The sequence below is a fragment of the Mustela nivalis genome, assembly GCF_964662115.1.
Source record: "Mustela nivalis genome assembly, chromosome: 13".
NCBI classification, from domain to species: Eukaryota; Metazoa; Chordata; class Mammalia; order Carnivora; family Mustelidae; genus Mustela; species Mustela nivalis.
This window is the reverse complement of record NC_139032.1, coordinates 34616022-34638347: the sequence shown is the minus strand read 5'-3', so window position 1 is coordinate 34638347 and position 22326 is coordinate 34616022.

Sequence of the window (22326 nt, the reverse complement as noted above, 5' to 3'; positions counted from 1 at the left end):
GGATCAAGAAGATGTGGTATATATACACAATGGAATACTATGCAGCCATCAAAAGAAATGAAATCTTGCCATTTGCGACAACATGGATGGAACTAGAGCGTATCATGCTTAGCGAAATAAGTCAAGCAGAGAAAGACAACTATCATATGATCTCCCTGATATGAGGAAGTGGTGATGCAACATGGAGGCTTAAGTGGGTAGGAGAAGAATCAATGAAACAAGATGGGATTGGGAGGGAGACAAACCATAAGTGACTCTTAATCTCACAAAACAAACTGAGGGTTGCTGGGGGGAGGGGGTTTGGGAGAAGGGGGTGGGATTATGGACATTGGGGAGGGTATGTGCTTTGGTGAGTGCTGTGAAGTGTGTAAACCTGGTGATTCACAGACCTGTACCCCTGGGGATAAAAATATATGTTTATAAAAAAAAAAAAAAAAAGAAAGGACAAATACCCAACTTTTGTAGCAGCATGGACGGGACTGGAAGAGATTATTATGCTGAGTGAAATAAGTCAAGCAGAGAGAGTCAATTATCATATGGTTTCACTTATTTGTGGAGCATAACAAATAGCATGGAGACATGGGGAGTTAGAGAGGAGAAGGGAGTTGGGGGAAATTGGAAGGGGAGGTGAACCATGAGAGACTATGGACTCTGAAAAACAATCTGAGGATTTTGAAGGGGTGGGGGGTGGGAGTTTGGGGTACTAGGTGGTGGGTATTATAAAGGGCACGAATTGCATGGAGCACTGGGTGTGGTGAAAAATAATGAACACTGTTATGCTGAAAATAAAAAATAAATTAAAAAAAAAAAAGAAAAGAAACAAAATAATAATACAAACAAAAAATGAAAAAAAAAAACAAAAAAAAAATCAAGATGATGATAGTGATAGTAGCTACAATGTCTTAAACATTTTGTGCTAGGTACTATGCTAAGTACTTTACATACATTACCTAGAACCCTTAAAATATCAGTAAATATGATTGTTGTCATCAGCTTAAAGGTGAAAAACCCAAGGCACAGGGAATTTAAACACCTTACCCAAAGTTATACAGGTAGTAGGTAGTAGGTAGGAGGTAGGAAACTTCGGCTTTGAACCCAGGTGATCTTACTTATAGTATCTGAGTTCTTAACCCCTAGGCAACCTAAAAGAAAAAAAAAAGAAAGAAAGAAAGAAAAGAAAAGAAAAAATCTCCTTTTGAGCCTTCTGCCCCTTGAGGACTGGCATACCTTTCATCTTGTGAGCCAGATGGAGCCCCTTGACAAGTTTGTCATTTAGAGCATACCAGCCTTTTCAGTCAAGTCTGTGCTGGACTTGGGCTACTACACCCAAGGATATGTCTCATATTCCATCCCTAGGAAGGGCAGGGCAGGGTGAGTAAGGGCACTAGCAATGAAGGGATGGGGTGTTGAGCAGGGCAGCAAGGCAAGTTCTGTCTTCAGTTAGCTCTAGAAGTGAGGGTGCTGATGTTGTGGTCAAATTAATTACTCCACATTGCAGCCAAGCCCTTAAGAACAAAGAGTCCCCTTTGGTAATGCCATAATAAAGGGCCCTTCATACTGGAAGATCTAGGTAGTCTAATTCTTAAAGGTGATTACTTTTCAGGGCAAGGGAATTTTTTTTTCTCCTGGGAAGATAGATAAAAACAGACTTAAATTGTGATTAAGCTTAGAATGAGCTAAAAGGTCAAAAGTTCATAGGCTAACTGGTCAAAAGTCAACAGGTTAATTAGTTAGATAATAGAAAATGAGAACCAAGATTAAAATGTGCTGTTTTTATACTATAGAAATGAGACTTGGAAGAAAGCAAGGGGAATAACTGAGCAGACAGGAAGTGAGAGTCAGAAAGGAAGTTTAGGTCTTCTGACTTCCCCCTTATTTCAGACCTATTCTTTTTGGCCAGGTGGCACAAGTGCAGGTGCTTCTTCCCTCCACAGGCTGAAGTTTTTAAGATCTGCATGTGCTTCTTCCCTCCACAGGCTGTGCTTCTTCCCTCCACAGGCTGAAGTTTTTAAGATCTGCATGAGAATTCAGGAAGAGAGAGAGCATCTTAGAACTCAGAGTATTTATTTACTACCTCAGTAGCTCCAAACAACTATCCATAGAAACTTCCTCTGGAATTGCCAGGATCCAGCTGAACCTAGTTTTTCTATCTTCTCTCCCCTCACCAAATTCTGGATCATTTACATTTAAAATGGATGATATGTTTTATCAATAAAATAGCTATCAATTACAATAGCTAGCATTTGATAGTAGGATGCCCATATAATTTATTGTCTAAATCATGATGCTTCTGACATTGAAAAATTTGCCAATATAAACATAAACTACCATAGTCTTGGTCAAATACTAGCCATGGTATCACTATTTATTGATCATTTATTTTATGCCAGGGACTGGGCTAAGGACTTGGGATGTTTTATCTAATTTATTCTTGCCAACAATCTTTTAAAGGAAGTGTTATTATAACCCTAATTTTCTCGGCAAAGAAAACAGATTATTCAAACCTAGACAGTAGTGCTGATTGTGCACCAGCCTAGAAGAGCCACAAGCCTGGGGGCTAACATGACTCAGTTGAACCATATGAGAAGCCCTTGCTTTCTCAGTAGGGTGCCTGTCCATCTCTCAGTCTTGAGCTGAGGCCTTCCTTGTCCACTAAGAAACCACCTCCTCACCCTGACCACCTGCACCAAGGTCATAAGAAGCCATGAGTGACAACCTGATGGATCAAAATTAATACTGTACAGAGCCCAGCAGCCACCTAATTAATTGCCCCTAATATTCCCCTCACAGACCAAGAAATTCTAGAAAGACCTTTCTTTTCTCCTGGAAAGTGAGGGCAAAACTTTTCAAAAATGGTTACACTGTAGTTCATGAGACACAAACAGATGGGATGGAAAAAGGGTAGTTCAGAAGACAGTCTTGTTCCTTCTTGTAAAAAGTAAATACAAATTCTTCAAAGAAGGCTTTCAGCTGTTGAAGATATGGTCTTATTGTGGTAACTTCAAAGGCAGAAAAGAGAATGTGCTGTTAAGTGGACAAAAGGGGAGAAAAGCCCAGAATTCCTTTTCTTCACTCATACACTGAAGAAGAGCAAAGGGCTTTGCTAGTTAACAGCACTGTGTGCATGGGCACATTAGTCTAATTTTGAAATTCATTTTCCTCCTCTGTATAAAGAGAATGACATCTATTTTTGCAATATAACAGATATTATTAACCTTCTATAACAGAGTTCAGGGAGTGGTCCTTTGATTCTCCACCAACAGGATTGCCAAGGATTAGGTACTGAAGAAACAAGCGTATTGTAGGAGCAAATTCTTCCCAAAAGTCTTTACTCTTACAAAAATGTTTATTCCCCCCCCCCCCAATATTATACCATTTTCCTTGTTGATCTACCATGGCTTGTTTCACTTGGGAAACTTTTAGAATTGAAAATGCGGTCAAAGCACCAAATGGATTTTTCTGGCCCTTTGCCTTCCAGAATGATGGATTGTGATGGTTAATGTCTCTTAAGTCTACCACAGTTTTGAACCTGAGCTCAAACTGAGCAGGGTGTTTGAGGATGTCACAACCATACCCACTTTTAATTCCATTGCAAGTACTTTCATTCAAATTTGTGAATATTAATGAATTTCTATTCAAATTTTCATTAGAAAAAGTTGTACTAATAATATATCAATTATTTTCCCTCCCTCTGCTTACTTGTGGGTTGGATTTCACTGCTCTAAACCGATCATGAACCCACTATGACATCATTGTCAGTTTACTTTCAGTTGTGGCTCAAATCTCAGCTGTGGCTGTCCAAGTAATTTCTAGCTATTCTGAACATGGAAACCAGAGGGCAAAGTATGTCCCAAAGGCTTCTGCTTATCCTGTCCCACTCCTTAAATCATAGCATTTGGTTATGTATATCATGTCATTAATATATATATATACATATACATATCAACCTTTCCCAAAGATACAAACACACTCCACAGCCTCCTCTGGAGTGATAGAATGGACCAATGATCAATATTTCTGGCTAAGTCTGTTTCATTCTCATAATTTTTCTAAACTTAGGGCTTCAGATTACCACTTACTAATCAGCTGGCATGTGAGGGAAAGCCCATGTGCTATTGTTACTTGAGAAAAAAACATGGCGTTTGACCACTGTCTGGAGCAAAAGAATGAGAAGGATTTCCAACAGAAACCTTTAGTTCCAGAGCTAAGTGAGGACTACTTTCAATGTCTTTGTTTCTCTTACCCTGACACTCAGGTGCATGCGTATATAAACGTGTACAGTTGCACACATGAATACACACACACACAACATGGGGCCAAATATCCTGTACATTGCCTGTTGAAGTGTACTGGGAGGCATGAGAGATCATCCCTGTGAAAAGTCAAAGCTGTGCTCAATGGCTTGGTCCAACTATGCTCAGCGAGCTCATCACGGGTGATTATGTTCTCATTTCCATCCTCAGACTGCAAAAGGAGAAAGGTCAGCTAGTCTGGGATCCCTTACACAGTTGTTACAGATGTTTATGGAAGAATATGATATACCAAATCTTTCCCAGAAGTTAAAAAAAAGAAAAAAAAAAAAAACAACTTGTGAATGGGATATTGAAAGCTCTAAATTAGTGGCAGTGAGAGAACAGACTTTTTTTTTTTTTGTTAACTGACCCAGAACATTGAATTGATTATGTAATTTAACATCACTGTTCTATTTGATAGGTGCCTATTAATACTGTATCCTCCTACATTATAGTCAATTGCAAACTCGAGAAATGAAAGAACATATTTATTTTGCTTGGAATTTGCAATTTTCTGCCATATGAACTATTAGTAATTTGTAATTTCTTTCTCCAAGGGGAGCCTATTACCCCAGGAGAAATGATGATCACCCTTACTTGAATCATGCCGTCTTAAACTCTTCTTTTTACATTCCCTGCTGCAAGCAGATATGGAATTCAAGTATCTCAATTTGCCCATATATGGAAGTGTGCTTTGTAGCCTTGGAAAAGATTGTGCCCTACCCAGACTCACTGCCTCCTCTATCTCAGGGAAAGTCAGGAGGCCACAGAAGAGGAACTCATGGAGGAGCCACCATCAGCTGACAAATAGAGGACAATGAGCTCCAAAGAGGGTACAGACTTAAAAAAAAAAAAAAAAAAAGCCTGTTGAAAATGCAGATTCTTGGGCCCCACTCAGTTGATTCAGATCAACTGAGTCAGAATATCCAGTCCAGATGATTCTCAGGCTCAGTAAATTTGAGAATGATATTCACCTAGAGATGTAATACCTATAGAAGGGCCTGAAAAACAGGGAATAGGAGTATTTTGCTCAGTAAAGAACATTTTTAATCCTCCCTCTGGTATGATATGTCATTCTCAGCAGAGTCCTATTTGAGGTAATCTCACACCCACTATGGTTTATCTTTCAAGGTTCAAGACAGTGTGTGAGTCTTCATCCCAGCATACCTTAGTTTCCCTCAGATCCTCTAAATTAAACTTCAAATTCAAATAATGGTCAAGCCCCTGTCTGAGTGATCTTTCTCCATCTGATTATATACTATGTGGGTTGAGTCCATGAGGATACTATTTATTGCCTTTACTTATTCTTTAAAACAATTGAACACTATTATACAAATCCCTTCTACTGTCTTCCACTGTGGGCATTATCCTTCCACATTCCATTTCAGCCAGTGATGATGGCTGGGACCTGACCCCAGGCAGAGCTCTCCAAAGAACATACCAGCCAAATTATGCTTCCAAAATTCCCAGTAACAATTGAAAAGAGCCAAGGAGGCCAGGTGCTGGGCAGGAGGATATTTTAGGCTTGGCTGATAGTCCAAATTGGATCCTTCCTCCATCTACCAGAACTATCCATTAAGAAAGAGTGCCTTGTATCTCTCTCCCTGCCTTCCCATCTCCCCTTTCCCTGACTTTGTACTCCTCCCTTTTCTTGAGTTGTGTGAAATTATTTTTGTACAATGTAAAACACTGCACATATATAATCACTTGACTGACAATATGAAAGAACTGGGTGTCTGAAAGGAAAGCCTGGTGGGTTGTGCCTCTAATGATGCCTTTTTTTTTTTTTTTTTTTTTGCCTTGGTAAAGGCTATGGCTCATTGGATGAACTGTGGGGACAGTGGGCATTGATGAGTTATACAGGGATCTAAAAAGTGAAAATGGTTCTAAGATAATTATCAGACTCAGAAATTAGGGACAGAACATTCAAATGCCTTCAGTGTTAGGGCATCAGCCTAGGGAAAGGTCATCAGTACAGGAAAAGCTGGCCTCCATTTTCCCAATCCTGAGGGCTTTTAGAGAGAGTGTAAGAATCCTCCTTTGTCCTCTATATTTTACCACATCCTTGAGCCCAATCAGCTTATTACAACAATGTGCTTTCACCTGCCCTTTCTCTTCTTCTTTACACCCTCAATAGCAGCTTAGGTACTCAGGAACTCTTGCATGCTCTTGATAGTTCTTACTCGCTGAAGGAGATCATTTCTGCCATCTCTGCCTCAGATACAATGCCCTCCAGTCCACATCGCTGCCGACGTGATTTCTGGTAACAGTACTTATCATGCTTGGCTAAAATGCCTTACATGACTCTCCCCTCTGTCAAAGAGTCTAAAGTCTTTTGACATAAATCAAGTTCCAAAATACCTTTTCAGACTTATCTCATAAGATCCTTCTGTACACTCCATGTTCCTGCATATCCAATATCTTAGTCCTTCCAAAAATGCTATTTTTTTTTAATTTTTATTTCTTTTCAGTGTAACAGTATTCATTGTTTTTGCACCACACCCAGTGCTCCATGCAATCCGTGCCCTCTCTAATACCCACCACCTGGTTCCCCCAACCTCTCCCCCGCTTCAAAGCCCTCAGATTGTTTTTCAGAGTCCATGCTGTTGCTTTTTATACTTTCATAACTCTTTCTCTCCTGAATGCCCTTCTCACCCCTGCAAGAATTTTGAAATGTATATGCTGTTTAAAGTTCAGATTTTAAAAAAATCACTTCTTCTGCTACATTTCCCTGATTTCCTTGGTAAGAATTCTTCCTTGGTAAGAATCACTCTGTATTATCGTACCATCTATTTTCCCATCCACTGCAATACACCTTTTATTAGAGTTGTTTGTTTTCCTGTCTGTCTGCTAGACTCTGAACTCCTACAGGTTTGGGATGAGCTTACCCATACTTGCACAAGCAACAGTGTCCAGTACTGTACTGTGAGCATAGCACAGCTCACTGAATGCCGCTTGTAATAAACGCATGACCCATGCTGATGCAGGCGACTGCTTTCCACTGCTTGCATAACTGATTTGCAATCTTCACTTTTACAAAAAGTCTGTAGGAAGGAAAGGGGGAGCTAAGACCAAGGTCGAAGGCAGTAGAAATTTTTGAAAGACACCTACCCTTCAAAGCTCATCTTTCATTACTCCCCCACAAAACCTACACAAAGACCCTTTTCTGGGTTCTTTCTCACCTCCTTTCTCACTTCCGGCTTCTGCACTTCTTTCATATTCGTATCTCAGTTGCAAATAGCTTCTTGGAAGTGGTTTTATTACAATATATTTTAATGCATTTGCTGGTCCATTAACACATTCTTGCACCCAGGTATGTCAGATAAGCAATGAAAGAATTTTATTTTTTCTCAATTAAGAGAAGTTGCAACTCCAGAGATAACTGACAGGGTTCTGGGTCTAGCCAGGATGCAGTAACACTACAACAAAAAATGACACCATTGCTATGCCTTGGCACTAGGTATTCATGTGGGTATACTGAAAACCTGAGCCTGAAACAAGGAAACACCTCCTGCAGCCAGTAAATTCCCCAGACAGGGTCCACAGCAAGTTCTAGATCCTGAAGATCAACTAGAAGATTTACCTTCAAAACTGAAGTAAAAGAGTAAAAAGTTATAAGATCCAGGAGCAAAATTACTGCAACAGACAAATTTTTCTAGTTCTACCCCTCATCACCCCCTAAAGAGGTTGGGGAACATCAAGAACAGGACTCTTGTTTCTGCTACAAATCATGAGGGATTGGGTACTAGAGTCTGGGCAAAGAACTAAGGAATACTTTTCATAATAAAAAGCAAAGAATTAAGAGTTCCCAGATAGCAATTCATATAGGAAGAAAAGAAAGAAAAAAGGCAGAGGAAGGAAGGTGAGGGAGTTAGAATGTAGTGGAAGACCATGTTCTCTGTCATGTGACAAAATTTTGTGTGGAAATTCACAAATGTTCTAAATTTCTTTCTCCAAGTTGAAAACAAAAGAATTCAAGTGACCATTTACAGGTACCAGAGCTAAAGAAGGAGAAGACAAAGGCCTGGAAAAATCTTGCCTTAAAAGTCAAGAAAGTTGAAGCTCAGCCATATGAAAACCCCTGTTTAATCTGAAAAAAAAAAAAAAATGTTGCACTTGGTAAAATATTGCTAGCATCTTTGAAGTGCCAAACAGTGTGATAATATGTATTCCTTATAAGCGAAAAGAGACACACACACACACACACACACACACACACACACACACACAGAGAGAGAGAGAGAGAGAAAGAGAGATCCTTTAAGTTTATTTTTAAAAATCTTGTCTCTGTCCTGAAATACTATTCATATTTACCATTTTGTAATAGTTCTTTTACTACATGGGAAGTCCACAGATGGCAAGGAAGAACTGGGATTTTTTTTTTTTTCAGTCATCTGGACTTAAAAATGGAGTCTCTCACCTTGTTCTTGGAAGCACTGATCATATATGCTCATGGCTTTGCTGTTACTGAAATCTTTTGTCTGCTTCTCCTAATGTAGAGGAGATAAGCCTCAGCTCTTCGAATATTTGAAAGAAAGACAGAAACTTTCCTAGCAGAGACCTAACAAGTCAGTATAGAATATATCTTATGACTTGATATACTCTTAAGTAAAAAATAAAAGATATTTTGTTGGAAAAAAAAAGAAAAAAGAAAAAAACGTTTGACTGAGTCTACCTCAGAGACCTAAAATATTTGTTCACATCTGTAAAAAAAGAGCCAACTAATTAATTTAGGGCCTGGCAAGAAGTGAGACTCCCTTGTTATTTTGGCATGAGTGATTTTCAGCAGGCCACCAAGCATTAGCCCTAGGGATTCACCAGACATTTTGGGAAGGTTTTGGATTCTTTACATCCTAGAATTGAATCAAGTAAGTCTGGAAATCTTTAGGGGAAAGGGTCCCAGTTGACATCTAGGTTACATGAAGATTAAGGAGACATGAAGGATAGGCAATCATGGCAAAAGAAGAGAAAATGGGGCAAATTGCAATCATTAGCCAGTGATACAGACAATTTAATGTAATATGAGAAAGTGATAGATAAAGGGGAGTTTCAGAGATAGAGGATAATAAGATTTGTGAAAGGATTTGAAGGTCAAGAGTAAGATTCTGACAGGTATCCCTTGTTTCTCCAGACCTCTCTGGCCTTTGGGACATTTGAGTAATTGTGTGCTAAGCTCCTTCCCAATTTGGCTGTTGCTATAGCAGGGCCTTGTCCTTTTTCTTCTGAGTCTTAGATCCTAGAAGCCCTCTGGGTGGTTGTACTCAGCCTTCCTCCAAAGACAACAGGGAGTCTTTCTTCTGATCAAGCATGTGCGAGATGGGCTTTGAACAGTAACTGTAGCATTTCAGGTCTCCATTTGTTCCTGGCCAGTGAGAGCAAGGACCCTCTGTGTGTGTGTGTCTGTGTCTGTCCGTGTACTCACTATAAAATTTCTAAGCAAAGCTGGGTAAGTGGTGCCTGTGACCTAGGTTCCTTTTTCTGGTTTTACTTTGGGCAACAAATATCATTCCCTATCCAGTTGCTGACATAATTCTGAAAAGCTGGTCTTATTACAATTTTCTTTCTTTTTTTAAAAAAAATAATTATTTATTTGAGATAGAAAGTGAGAGAGCAAGCATGAGCTGGGTGGAGGGGCAAAGGGAGAGGAAGAAGCAGGCTCCCAGCTGAGCAGGAAGCCCCACATGGTGCTCAATCCCAAGACTCTGGGATCTTATTTGAAGCTAGACTTAATATATGGTTAGTGTTTATCCCAAACCTGTACTTCCATTCTAGCATGCACACGGAGATATTCCTTGTGACTGACACAATGAAAAGAGTGCCGTATTCCATGAAAGACCATTGTTCTGGATCTTCCCTGCCCAGGATTTCCACATATTATTCTACTCCGGCATCTAACAGTTTCTTCTCTTTCATCTCTTGATTCTGGATACCTTTCCTCACCACTTTCCTTTCTTTTCCTAAACCTGATGACAGGTTTGCCTCCTGGGATATGAGTCCTGAGCACACCCAGGACATATTTGACCATTTCCCTTTGGCTCTTCAGACTTCTGCTCACTGAGACAAGTATCCAGTCCCAACCTCAGCCTGGACTAGCTGGGCAGCCTGCCAGAGCTCCAAGTCAGAGAGACCTCAGAGGGTGTTAGGTGACTGCACAAACTTTGCAAAATGTTGTACTTGGAAGGGTGGTATTATCAGTATAAATGAAAAGAACACCATCCAAAAACATTCACAAAGTTGCTTCTCAACACAAGGGGGAAAAAAAGGAATATCCAACATGTTGTGAACTACAGATTGCAGACTCTACTATCAGCTACTTGGGACCAAGCTCAAACGTTTTTATAATCTAAAACAACTCTTGGGACCTTTTGAATTTCTCTTTACAAATATAAAATACCACTTAAAAAAACAGTTCAGCAACCATCAGATAGGTTAGAACCCCACAGACTACTGGAAGCCAGTGACAGGAATAATCTGGGACAAATAATCTGTACATGAAGAGGATAGAGAGAGAAAGGGGTGGGAGTGGATGATGCTGTTTGTGCAGAACAACTAGGGGAATACCAAGAATTCAAAAAACACGGGAAAATGGTAGGATTCCTTGACCTCAGAAAACCTGCTGATTACAGGAGGCAATGTTGTGACCCAGGGGAGGGCTGGACTCAAGAGTTAGGCTGCCTGTTCAGATCCCAGTTCTGCTACTTGACCTTTAGCAAGTTCCTTAGTCTCGACCTCAATGTTCTCATCTATAAAATGTGGACAATAACGTGAGCTACCTCATGGGGTTGAGATTAGGATCAGGTGAACTGATGTCTGCCAAATGTTCAGTATGTGGCTTGACACCAGGTAAATGCCATGTCGGTGTTGGTGAGGAAAATCAAATGATGTGAGGGGTCAAGGGTGGGGTCAGGAGCAGAAAGCCTGTAGTGGTGCCTGGAGGGGGCAAAAGGACCTCAAGATTTTACTTTCCTCTTTCTCATTCCCTAACTCCTCTCTAATCAAATTCTATAGCCCACTACCTCCATTCCTGAAAGGCTCATCACCTGAGATGAGTTTAAGCAGCTTGCAGCTCTCACTTGGAAACTCCAGAAAATACATCTTGCCTTCCAAAATCCTCCCTGCTACTCCTTCCTGTGCAGGGAGGAGCAACTTCTCCCTACCCAGAATTAGAGAATGTCCACCAGCCAGTACCTACAGGAAACAGAAACCACAGGCAAACTCTCAGTGGGTGTAAATGACCTATCCTATCTCTCCAGATAGGAACTTTTTATAGGACTGTTGAGGAATTGACCCTGGGCTTTGAGATAGGAAGACAAGGAGAACTTTAGAGTCTGAATGGGGAGGTGCTAAGGCAGAAGGCAGAATGCTTCAGATGAGTACCTGAGGCTGCCCTTCCCAAAGCAGAGAGCCAGGACCAACCAAACTTCGAGACCAAACAAACCTACGTTGGAATTTGTGCTTTCCCTCTTATTTGTTCCTTGAGAAGAGTTTCCCTCTTATTTGTTCGTCTGTACCTTGATTTTATCGATTTTCTCAAAAAATAGGCGTAATAGTATCATCTGCCTCAGAGAGCTGACATAAGGATTAAATGAGATCACATTAAGGAGGAGGAATCAAGATGGCAGAGAAGTAGCAGGCTGAGACTACTTCAGCTACCAGGCGATCAGCTAGATAGCTTATCTAAAGATTGCAAACACCTGCAAATCCAACGGCAGATCGAAAAGAAGAACAGCAATTCTACAAACAGAAAATCAACCACTTTCTGAAAGGTAGTACTGACCTACCTTTCAGAAGTGAATCCAAAGCGATGGGAAGATAGACCCTGGGGGGAGGCGCCGGCTCCTGGCAAGCGGCAGAGCAATGGAGCACAAAACTGGGACTTTTAAAAGTCTGTTCCACTGAGGGACATCACTCCAGAGGCTAAACCGGGGTGAAGCCCACACGGGGTCAGCGTGGCCTCAGATCCCGTAGGGTCAAAGAAGGATCAGGGGTGTCTGAGTGTCGCAGAGCTTACTGGTATTAGAACGGGTAAGCCGGCTACAGATACAGAGCCGAGGAGTGAACTCCCAGGTCGGGGTTACCTTAAACCGGTCGAAGGCTTGGTGAGCTCAGAGCGCAGCTGGAGGCCACTCCCATAACTGGGTGCTGTTCTCTGAGGGCCTACTGAGGAGTGGGGCCCCGGTCTCGGCTCCTCCAGGCCAGAGACCAGGAGACCGCCATTTTTATTCCCATCCTCCGGAACTCTACGGAAAGGGCTCAGGGAACAAAAGCTCCCAAAAGCAAACCCGAGCGGCTTAATCAGCCTGGACCCTGGTAAGGGCGGTGCAATTCCGCCTGGGGCAAAGACACTTGAGAATCACTACAACAGGCCCCTCCCCCAGAAGATCAACAAGAAATCCAGCCAGGACCAAGTTCACCTACCAAGGAGTGCAGTTTCAATACCAAGGAGAGCAGCGAAATTCCAGAAGAGGAGAAAGCAAAGCACAGAACTCATGTCTTTCTCCCCGTGATTCTTTAGTCTTGTAGTTAATTTAATTTTTTTTCTCTTCTTCTGCTAATTTTTTTTTAACTTTTACCCTTTTCTTTTTTAACGTTTAAAACTAGTTTATCTAATATATATATTTTTCTTTTTTATACTTTTTCTTTATTCGTTTACTTTTTTTTAATTGCTTCTTTTCTTTCCTTTTTTTTCAACCTCTTTTTATCCCCCCCCCCCCCAATTTGGGGTCTCTTCTGATTTGGTTAAAGCATATTTTCCTGGGGTTGCTGCCATCCTTTTGGTATTTTACTTGCTCCTTCATATACTCTTATCTGGACAAAATGACAAGGCAGAAAAATTCACCACAAAAAAAAGAACAAGAGGCAGTACTGAAGGCTAGGGACCTAATCAATACAGACATTGGTAATATGTCACATCTAGAGTTCAGAATGACAATTCTCAAGGTTCTAGTCGGGCTCGAAAAAGGCATGGAAGATATTAGAGAAACCCTCTCGGGAGATATAAAGCCCTTTCTGGAGAAATAAAAGAACTAAAATCTAACCAAGTTGAAATAAAAAAAGCTATTAATGAGGTGCAATCAAAAATGGAGGCTCTCACTGCTAGGATAAATGAGGCAGAAGAAAGAATTAGCGATATAGAAGACCAAATGACAGAGAATAAAGAAGCTGAGCAAAAGAGGGACAAACAGCTACTGGACCATGAGGGGAGAATTCGAGAGATAAGTAGCACCATAAGACGAAACAACATTAGAATAATTGGGATACCAGAAGAAGAAGAAAGAGAGAGGGGAGCAGAAGGTATACTGGAGAGAATTATTGGAGAGAATTTCCCCAATATGGCAAAGGGAAAAACATCAAAGTCCAGGAGGTGCAGAGAACGCCCCTCAAAATCAATAATAATAGGTCCACACCACGTCACCTAATAGTAAAATTTACAAGTCTTAGTGACAAAGAGAAAATCCTGAAAGCAGCCCGGGAAAACAAGTCTGTAACATACAATTGTAAAAATATTAGAATGGCAGCAGACTTATCCACAGGCCAGAAAGAACTGGCATGATATATTCAGAGGACTAAACGAGAAAAACATGCAGCCAAGAATACTATATCCAGCTAAGCTACCATTGAAAATAGGAGGAGAGTTTAAAAGCTTCCAGGACAAACAAAAACTGAAAGAATTGCAAACACCAAATCAGCTCTACAGGAAATATTGAAAGGGGTCCTCTAAGCAAAGAGAGAGCCTAAAAGTAGTAGATCAGAAAGGAACAGGACAATATACAGTAACAGTCACTTTACAGGCAATACAATGGCACTAAATTCATATCTCTCAATAGTTACCCTGAATGTTAATGGGCTAAATGCCCCAATCAAAAGACACAGGGTATCAGAATGGATAAAAAAATCAAAACCCATCTATATATTGCCTACAAGAAACTCATTTTAAACCCGAAAACACCTCCAAATTTAAAGTGAGGGGGTGGAAAAGAAGTTACGATGCTAATGGACATCAGAAGAAAGCAGGAATGGCAATCCTTATATCAGATCAATTAGATTTTAAGCCAAAGACTATAATAAGAGATGAGGAAGGACACTATATCATACTCAAAGGGTCTGTCCAACAAGAAGATCTAACAATTTTAAATATCTAGCCCCCAACGTGGGAGCAGGCAACTATATAAACCAATTAATAACAAAATCAAAGAAACACATCAACAATAATATAATAATAGTAGGAGACTTTAACACTCCCCTCACTGAAATGGACAGATCAAGCAAAAGATCAACAAGGAAATAAAGGCCTTAAATGACACACTGGACTAAATGGACATCACAGATATATTCAGAACATTTCATCCCAAAGCAACAGAATACACATTCTTCTCTAGTGCACCTGGAACATTCTCCAGAATAGATCACATCCTCGGTCCTAAATCAGGTCTCAGCTGGTATCAAAAGATTGGGATCATTCCCTGCTTATTTTCAGACCACAATGCTCTGAAGCTGGAACACAGGAAATTTGGAAAGAACCCAAATACATGGAGACTAAACAGCATCCTCTGAAGAATGAATGGGTCAACCAGGAAATTAAAGTAGAATTGAAAAAATTCATGGAAACTAATGATAATGAAAACACAACGGTTCAAAATCTGTGGGACACAACAAAGGCAGTCCTGAGAGGAAAATATAAAGCAATTCAAGCCTTTCTCAAGAAACAAGAAAGGTCTCAAATAAACAACCTAACCCTACACATAAAGGAGCTGGAGAAAGAACAACAAAGAAAGCCTAAACCCAGCAGGAGAAGAGAAATCATAAAGATCAGAGCAGAAATCAATTAAATAGAAACCAAAAAAAACAATAGAATAAATAAATGAAACTAGGAGTTGGTTCTTTGAAAGAATTAATAAGATTGATAAACCCCTGGCCAGACTTATCAAAAAGAAAAGAGAAAGGACCCAGATAAATAAAATCATGAATGAAAGAGGAGAGATCACAACTAACACCAAAGAAATACAAACTAATATAAGAACATACTATAAGCAACTCTACGCCAACAAATTTGACAATCTGGAAGAAATGGATGCATTCCTAGAAACATATAAACTACCACAACTGAACCAGGAAGAAGTAGAAAGCCTGAACAGACCCATAACCAGTAAGGAGATTGAAACAGTCATTAAAAATCTCCAAACAAACAAAAGCCCAGGGCCAAACGGCTTCCCGGGGGAATTCTACCAAACATTTAAAGAAGAGATAATTCCTATTCTCCTGAAACTGTTCCAAAAAATAGAAATGGAAGGAAAACTTCCAAACTCATTTTATGAGGCCAGCATCACCTTGATCCCAAAACCAGACAAGGATCCCATCAAAAAAGAGAGCTATAGACCAATATCCTTGATGAACACAGCTGCGAAAATTCTCACCAAAATACTAGCCAATAGGTTTCAACAGTACATTAAAAGGATCATTCACCATGACAAAGTGGGATTTATTCCAGGGCTGCAAGGTTGGTTCAACATCTGCAAATCAATCAATGTGATACAACACATTAATAAAAGAAAGAACAAGAACCATATGATACTCTCAATAGATGCTGAAAAAGCATTTGACAAAGTTCAGCATCCCTTCCTGATCAAAACTCTTCCAAGTGTAGGGATAGAAGGCACATACCTCAATATTATCAAAGCCATCTATGAAAAACCCACCACAAATATCATTATCAATGGAGAAAAATAGAAAGCTTTTCCTCTAAGTTCAGGAACACGGCAGGGAAGTCCATTATCACCACTGCTATTCAACATAGTACTAGAAGTCCTAGCCTCAGTAATCAGACAACAAAAGGAAATTAAAGGCATCTAAATCGGCAAAGAAGAAGTCAAACTATCACTCTTTGCAGATGATATGATACTATATGTGGAAAACCCAAAAGACTCCACTCCAAAACTGCTAGAACTTGTACAGGAATTCTGTAAAGTGTCAGGATATAAAGTCAATGCACAAAAATCAGTTGCATTTCTCTACACCAACAACAAAACAGAAGAAAGAGAAATTAAGGAGTCAATCCCATTTTCAATTGCACCCAAAACCATAAGATACCTAGGAATAAACCTAGCCAAGGAGGCAAAGAATCTAAATGCAGAAAACTATAAAGTACTCATGAAAGAAATTGAGGAAGACACAAAGTAATGGAAAAATGTTCCATGCTCCTGGATTGGAAGAACAAATATTGTGAAAATGTCTATGCTACCTAAAGCAATCTACACATTTAATGTAATTCCTATCAAAGTGCCATCCATCTTTTTCAAAAAAATGGAACAAATAAACCTAAAATTTATATGGAACCAGAAAAGACCTCGAATAGCCAAAGGAATATTGAAAAAGAGATCACATTAAAAAAAAAGAAAAACCCACAAAACTAGTTCCATAGTTGCCATTTAGTCCCTATCCAAACTTTAACTGTTCCCTGCATCCCCCACCCAACCAGGCACTCTTCACTGCTCATCTTTGCCTTGGCTGCATCACTTCTGATGCCCTTTGTAAACCTGCCAACTCTTTTCAGGCCCGGCCTAAAGGATTTGGCTTTTGAGTGTAAAAAGAAAATCACGGGCTCCAGGTTGTGTCATTTTGGCCAAGTCACCAAACTAGATCTTAATACCAAACCTAATTGCAGTTTCAAACTCTCCCCAAGATATAGTCTTAAAAGTCAGGACTCTTCTGATCAAGATCAATGAGGTAATCTGTCACATGGACCCTTTCCATCCCCAAAATGATGATCGTACTAATAAGACCCCCTTCCAGCCCTTCTAAGGGAAAGTGACCTTGTCTGAAAAAAACCTTTTTTTCTTTTGCTGTTAACTCCTTGCCCCACCCACGTTTCTTTAAAAACCTCCTGTTTGTTTAACTCCTCAGTTCTCTCCTCTACTTGCTAGATGGGATGCTGCCCCTTTCTCAAATCAATAAAGCCAATTAGATTTTCAAATTTACCTGGTTAAATTTTGTCTCTTAGCAAGAGTCAACTATAACAAAGTTATCCATCAAGACTTGGTTGAGCTCTGGCTAGATAAGACCGTGAACCTTTATCTGCCATCACTTTATACCACCCAGACAACTACTGTAGTATCACTCTAGCTCTCTTGCTGCAAGCTTTGTGGCAGCCATTTGCACAGAGAAGTGGGCCCATTTCTTTTTCCTGTTTTAAATAGCCACAAGCAGCAATACTCATTATGGGCCAGTGGCTTGGAAAATGCTATTATTAAATCAAAACCATTTGCAGTAAGGGGAAGGACTCATCCATTACTATAAAGTTTGTTGCTTATAGCTGGGAATTACAAAAACAAATGGTGGCCAAATCTCTTCAAGCCCAGAACTTCCAAACTTAGTCTCATGGCAGGTCCTCCTGGGCCATCTAGAAGAGATAAGACCCAGGAAAATTCCTGGGATACGTATAATTTCTCATGGGAGATCTGACTCAGCCCTGAATGTCAGGGGCAGTGGCACTGCCATAGGAGCCCGAAGGCCTGGCTGCAACTCAGGATGTACTGATGCCTACCAGTTTATTTTCTGAAAAGGTATTAGGAAGGCTTACTTCTATGGGACTCCTGTTCCCTCTTGTAGAAGACTGAGCACTGACATTGGAGTCAGACACACCTGGTTGGTGACTCCAGCTGTACCACTTACTGGGACAAATTTAGACAAATGTCTCAAAGCCATGTTGGCTTCAGCCATGTTGGATCAGAACATGTCTTACCAGTCATAGTCAAACCTCAGGTTACAGATCTTGAGTCTAAAAAGAGTTCATGCCTAATCCTGGCTAGGCTCCAGTTATTCTAGTGTGTGTTGATAGGGTCTATGGTGAAGGTTGATAAGACTCACCTGACACACTTCACTCCTTCAGTTACCAATGACTCAGACATGGAAGCTGAGACCAACTCTGCTGAGTCATGAGGATCCTAATCATGGCTGCTAGTTAGAATCTGGTGATTTTTTCTTTTCTTTCTTTCTTCTTCTTCTTCTTCTTTTTTTTTTAAGATTTTATTTATTTGTTTCTCAGACAGAAAGAGAGCACAAGCACGGGGAGTAGTGGACAGAAGGAGAAGCAGCCTCCCTGCTAAGCAAGGAGTCTGATGTTGGGCTCCATCCCAGGACCCTGGAATCATGACCTGAGCCAAAGGCAGACACTTAACTGTCTGAGCCACCCAAACATCCCAGAATCTGGTGACTTAACAAAAATATTGTGACTCTTCCTTGAACTTATTAATTTAGGATCTCTAAAAGTGGATCCCAAACATCTGTATGTTTTTTTTAAACTCCCATTCCTAATCCCTTGGGATTTGTTCTGAGGATTTTTTACCTGAACCCCATGGTCCATGGTCTAATAAAGTTTGAATGTTTATCTATGAAAACTTGAACCCCATGGTCCATGGTCTAATAAAGTTTGAATGTTTATCTATGAAAAGTTAACCAAGTAATGATGTGATACCTTTCTGGTGTAGAAGTCGTTTAAAATGCTATAATTGTTATTTAACTAAGTTTCCTAAGAAAACTGGATGGAAAAGTCTTGGTCAATTTACTTCCCAGACAAAAAGGAATTAAAAGTTCTAGAATAAATTGGGATTCTTAGATTCCAGAGTGGGTTAGAGCAAGGGCAGAATTGCAAAGCATAAAGCCTGGTGCATTTCTTTATGGAATAAACATGGTTGCCTTCTACACTGTGCTAGGTGCTAGAGATTCAGTGGTGACCACAAGTTTTCTCTTACTAAAGGGATTTATAAGCTAGTTGTCAGAGAGACAAAACATAAAATTAAACACATTAATCTTAGCTGATATGAATTGGTCCAAGAGACCATACCTAGGGAGAGCAAGGTAGTTTAACTGAAAACATAATCCAAAGAAGCTGAAAAGGGGCAGAATCCAGGTTTAGGATCACCAAGCCAAAACACTGAGAACAAAAAGCTAGAGAGAATAAACATTTTGCCAGAACATGTTTAATTCAAGGCCTGCATCAGAGAGGGACTGACTGAGGTATAGACATCACTCCTCCACCATGTTATAACATGATAGAAAGCATGGTATGGTCAAGCATTTCTCTCAGGGATTAATGGGGCAGTGAAAAAGCAGAGCATCCAGATAAGATGTGAGGAATGTGGGCCAGTACTTCCACTCAGGCCTACTTCTCTGGGTGATCTGTCTATAACCAGCCCCTGGGCTGTTTTCTACCTTTCGCAGTCCTCTTGTGTACCCTAAGCAGCCTTTCTATCCTTGCTACTTTAACTGAACCCAGCTGTTAACACAGTTCATGCTGGAAAAGCAGAATACTACTGCAGGCATTAGTAGCATGTCTCCATTGGTGCCTTTTGTGTTTTCTTGCTCCTATTTTCTGGCAGTTTCTATTCTCTCCCAAATTTGGTTCTGTTGCTCAGTACACCGTCCACTGTCCTTCAGCAAGCCTTTCCTGCCATGCATTGATGAACTAGCCAGTCAGGCCTTTCTTTCCCCCTACAGTGTTTGATGTTAGTTCTCTAGCATCAGTACTCCCAATACCTCCCTGCCCCACCCTTTTCCCACCTCAGCCCTGTGCATTACAGCTACAGGATTTGACTGACGCCAGCCTTCGGTGACTGTCTCAAGTGATGTCAAGGAGAAACCAAAACCAGGAAGAACTGGAAAACCAGCTGAATGGAGGCATACAACCAATATTTTTAAACAATCAGATACAATAGAAAAATAATGTATTAAGATGACTTAATGGTCTTTCTCACATCTATATGGAAATCAGTAAATAAACCTTAATTTTTACAGTTATAACAAATTATACCTTGTGATTCACAAGTATATGAAGAACTGCTTCCAAGAATGTATACACTTTATTTTTTCTTAGAATCCCTGTAGTTAGTAAGCTTTCAAGTTCTTCAGAGCAATCTAAAAGACTGTTTACCAGGAGATAGTTCTCAATAAAACAAAGAATAAAATATTTACAAACCTATTTTGAGGTTGGCTTTCCTTTGGGCCCCAGCCCTGGGATCTGGCCCTCTCTGGAACTGTACTTTTCTGTGGAATTATACTGGAGGTGAAAGCTGTGAAGGGAGGTGAAGGTCCAGCACCCAAGTTAACTGTGGAGGGGTAGGGGGAAGAGGGAAATGTAGGTGTGTCCCTATACCAATGAATAATGCCCCAACACCAGCTAGGTGTCCTGTAATTTCACTCAAGTGATGATTAATGCTGGAGATAAACATCACCTTCCACAGGTGAAGAGCTGCCCCCCTGCCCCCACTTCCCTAGACACTAATCACATATTGAAGTTGTCACTTGGGCTTCCAACTGACCAGCTATAGATTGGAGTTTACACCGACCCCTTCCCCTGGTTAAATTAATTTGTGAGAGTGGCTCACAGAACTCAGAAAAACATTTTTTCTCACTAGATTGCAATTTATTATGAAAGATATAACTCAGGAGCAGCCAGATGGAAGACATGCATAGGGCAAGGTGTGGGGAGAAGACATAGAAGCTAAGCATGCAGCTCTCCACACATTTCCAAGGGTTTACCAACTCAGAAGCTCTCCAAACCCCACCTTTTGGGTTTTATGGAAGCTTCATTACAGACGCATGATTGGCTACATCTGTGGCCAGATGTAGCCAGAATCAGTGAATCAATGATTCATTGATTCAACCTCTCCTCTTCCCAGAAATCAGGGGTGGGAATTGAAAGTTCCACTCCTTTCTTCAGGCTTGGTTCCCCTGGCAAGTAGCCCCAATTCTTAGGTACTTTCCAAATTTACCTCATTAACATAAACCCAGTTGTGGTGGAAAGGGGCTTGTTATGAATAACGAGATATCATTTCACCTTTATGGCTCTGAAGGTATTTCAGCAACTGAGAACTAGAACCAAATATTATGACAAAAGGTGTTCCCATTGCTTTCATCATTCAGGATGATGTTTTGGAAGTTGTGAGTCAGGAACAATGGACAACAACCAAATACATATGAGAAATATATTTTGATCATCTGAGTGCCCAGATATATATTTCCATAAATCACAACATCACAGGAGGCAAAGTGGAAGCTCTGGGTGGGAACTGGGAAGAGACTTCTTCCTGCCTTTGACATGATGTTGAATTCATTAAATGACAATGAGATTATGAACAATGACTTGTAAGATATATAATCAAGACTATGAAGCCTAGAACTGAACCCTGCAGGTCCTTGTCATCTACTCACCAACTCCTTCATTTTACAGAGGAGCTCACTAAGGCCCAGAAAAGTATTTTATTAGCATTCTACAGCTTGTTAAAATTATATCTGTTTCCCAGTCCAGCATATTTCAATTAAAATCAGAATCTGTCACAGCTTTATTTTGTTTGTTTGTTTGTTTGTTTTTAAACCGAGGTATAATTGACATAAACCATTATATCAGTTTCAGGTGTACAACGCAATGATTTAATATTTGTATATACTGAAAAATGATCATCACAATACATTAACATCCATCACTATGCATAGTTACAGATTTTTTTCTTATAATGAGAAGATTTATTCTTTAAGCAAATCTCAAATATATAATTGGTATTTTTAACCCTAGTTGTTAGGTTTTGGGTTTTCAGAACCTTAAATATCACCTCCGCCTTCTTCAAACAAAAAGATTGCAATTGTTAATCCCTTCACCTAGTAACATCAGGGGGGACCAGCTATGATTTTGGCCTGTGGAGCTCCCTTTTACACGGCCTACGATAAAATGATTCTCTCTAGAATTATACAGAGCAGAGGTCCTATTGGATGGAATCTATGCATCAAGATTGAAGGATTTTTCAGGAATTTGTACTTTGGTGATATCACCAATAGTTTAGGGTCTGGATCTCAGTCTCCTACTCAAACTGATTCTTGACCTAGGTCTGGAATATATACATCAGAATGCCATTTTTCCCCATTTATTATCAGAAACAGAACTGTCAAGCTGTTAAAGTGGGTCCCTGGTTTGGCTAGATGAATTAAACACAAGAAAAACAATATAGTTGAATTAAAAGCTTTGCAGGACATAAACATTAAAACA